Genomic DNA, 3538 nt, shown 5'->3' with positions numbered 1-3538 from the left:
ACCTTTGCTATGGGTTATTTGGAGTTTGATATATGGGGGGAAAGATAATAAATAACTAATGCGGTGTCCTGTTTACATGACCTATGGCAGTCCTCCCTGTAAATGGATAAACGCCAGTCTGCATACATACAGTTTTAGAATGGACTTTCTCCTTTTGTGCAAAACTGAGACGTTTATCACTTGCAGGTTGTATTCTGGCTTTTTCTGCTTACATTGTTTTATAAAAAGTTTATATACTTTTATATTTTATGGCATTGTTAAGATTTTCGGCCAATACTATATGTGCACCTGCTCCATGTGTCTAAGCGGAGATGTGCATGTGTGCGTATGTATAACATGTAGTGTGTGTGTGTGTGTGTGTAATATGCAGTATGTGACATATAGTGTGTGTGTGTAATATGCAGTATGTGACATATAGTGTGTGTGTGTGTGTAATATGCAGTGTGCATGTGACATGCGGTGTGTGTGTAATTTGCAGTGTGTATGTGTATGTGTGTATGTAGTGTGTGTGTAACATGCTGTGTGTGTATGTGTGTAATATGCAGTGTGTGTATAATATGCAGTGTGTATGTGACATGTAGTGTGTGTGTGTAATATGCAGCATGTGTGTGACATGTACTCTGTGTGTGTGTGTGCATGCGTGTGTAATATGCAATGTGTGTGTAACATGCAGTGTGTATGTGACATGTAGTCTGGGTGCGCGTATTGTGTGTGTGTAAAAGGCAATGTGTGTGCATCCGTGCAATATGTATTGTGTGAAAAATGCAGTGTGTGACATATATAGTGTATGTGTGTGTAATGATGTGTGTGTAATATGAACCATGTATATGTGTGTGTATGTGGGTAACTTGCATTATTCCTAACATGCAGTTTATGTGTGATTGTAGGATACATTGTGTGTATGAGTGATAGTAGGATACATCGTGTGTATTTGATTGTAGAATACATCGTGTGTATGTGTGATTGTAGGATACATTGTGTGTATGTGTGATTATAGGATACATTGTGTGTATGTGTGTAACATGCAGAGTGTGTGTAACATAAAATGTATGTGTGTGTGCGTTGCATACAGTGTGTGTAGGGTCCACATCTAGGAATCCTATCAGTGCATATGAGCATTCATAGGTGTAATCATATTGTCAATCAACCAATGAACAAGCTAAACGTTCATTCATTGAGTGATTGGATGGTTTGTGTTGAATGAAAAAGTCTTAAGGTACCGTCACACTAAGCGACGCTGCAGCGATACTGACAACGATGTCGATCGCTGCAGCGTCGCTGTTTGGTCGCTGGAGAGCTGTCACAAAGACAGCTCTCCAGCGGCCAACGATCCTGAAGTCCCTGGGCAACCAGGGTAAACATCGGGTTACTAGGCGCAGGGCCGCGCTTAGTAACCCGATGTTTACCCTGGTTACCGTTGTAAATGTAAAAAAACAAACACTACATACTTACATTCTGGTGTCTGGTCAGGTCCCTCGCCTTCAGCTTCCCGCACTGACTGAGTGCCGGCCGTAAAGTACAGCGGTGACGTCACCGCTGCGCTTTACGGCTGGCCGGCGCTCACCAGTCAGTGCGGGAAGCTGAAGGCGAGGGACCTGACCAGACACCGGGAATGTAAGTATGTAGTGTTTGTTTTTGTACATTTACAACGGTAACCAGGGTAAACATCGGGTTACTAAGCGCGGCCCTTCTTTCACACTAGCGTCAGAATCTCCCCGTCGCAATGCGTCGGGGAGAGATTCCGACGCTAGCGTTTGCTGCATTGCACAATGGAGGCAGCGGATGCATTTTTCTGGCGCATCTGCTGCCCCATTGTAAGGTGCGGGGAGGTGGGGGCGTTGTAGCGTTTTTTTCTCCCGACGGTCCGCCAAAGCACGACGCATCCGTCGCAAGATGGATGCGAAGTGTGGCAATCTGTCGCAAATGCATCGTCAATAGAAGTCTATGGGGAAAAAACGCATCCTGCAAGCACTTTTGCAGGATGCGTTTTTTCTGCAAAACGACGCATTGTGACGGATTTAAAAAAACGCTAGTGTGAAAGTACCCTAAGAAGACGGGAGGGTATGTACGGGTGCTGTCATGGACTCCGAAAAACACCGTTAACCAGTGAGTAACTAAGACTTTATCGGTCGTCCATGACAGCACCACAGAGAGAATTACAGAGAGTAAACTGATTAGGGAGGGACTACAGATTGCAGCACCCTTACACCAAAAGAGAGGTCCGAGGAAGCACCCAGGTTTAATCTATAATGGTTATAGAATGTGTTTGGAGAAGACCAAGTAGCAGCCTTACATATTTGGTCGATCGACACCTCTAACCTCTCCGCCCACGAGGCAGCCATAGCTCTAGTGGAATGCGCTTAGAACTTCAGGTGCTGGCTTGTCCTTTGAGACGTATGCCAGTGAAATAGCCTCCCTGAACTACCTAGCTAGCGTAGATTTTGATGCTCTATGACCTTTCCTTCTACCCTGATAGGATACGAATAGGGTGTTATCTATCTTCCAAGGATCAGTCTCTGCTAAATACTCTAGGATACATCTTCTTACGTCTAAAGTGTGTAGTTTCCTTTCTTTATCATTAGTGGGATTAGGGAGGAAAGATGGAAGAACTATCTCCTGTGTTCTATGGAATCTAGACACTACTTTAGGAAGATATGCTGGATCAGGGGAAAGTATCACTCTATCATCCCTAAGTTGCATGTAAGGGGAAGCCTGAATAATGCCTGGATGTTGCCTACCCTATGAGCTGACGTTAGGGCCACCAGGAAGGCTACTTTAAGAGACAGGTTCTTAATAGAAGCTGAATAAATTGGCTCAAATGGGGCTTCTGTCATGGCCGAGAGGACTAAGTTTAAGTCCCACGGCATGACCCTATTCTTCACCATTGGTTTAAACAGTTTTGTCACCTTGATGAATCTGCTGACCTAGTAATTTTCAGAAATGTTGCAGCCAAAGACGGCCCATAAGGCTGAAATCTGTACTTTAAGAGTGTTTGGGGATAACCCCATATCCAACCCCTTTTGCAAGAACTCCAAAGTCTGGTCTATTGGTGTTGATTAACCAGCTACTACCCCCGAGTTTCGAAGAAATCTTTTCCAGATCCTGACATAAATTTTTGTGGTGATAATTTTTCTGCTTTTCAGCAGAGTGTTAATCAGGCCCTGAGAGAAATCTCTATCTCTTAACAGTGACTGCTCAAAATCCAACCGCCCGAGGATGGTAGACTTGGCCCTGGAATAGAAGATCTGGAATGTCTGGTAAGAACCCACCTTTCCACAATGAGGTTGATGATGGCATCGTTTAGTGACCATTCTCCCTGCCTCATGGTGTTGCGGCTTAACAAATCCGCCGTAGTATTTTCTATTCCTCTTATAAGAAGAGCTGTCAATGAGAGAAAGTGTGATCTGCTAGCTGGAATAGATGATCTGCCACGTTCATCAGGGATTTGGAACGGGTTCCGCCTTGATTGATATATGCCACGGTGACCCGATTGTCGGAGAATATCCGTACGTGGTGGCCCTGTAGATAGACAAGGAGT

The sequence above is a fragment of the Ranitomeya imitator genome, chromosome 5, assembly GCF_032444005.1.
Source record: "Ranitomeya imitator isolate aRanImi1 chromosome 5, aRanImi1.pri, whole genome shotgun sequence".
Lineage (NCBI taxonomy): Eukaryota > Metazoa > Chordata > Amphibia > Anura > Dendrobatidae > Ranitomeya > Ranitomeya imitator.
This window is presented reverse-complemented; position numbering follows the sequence as displayed.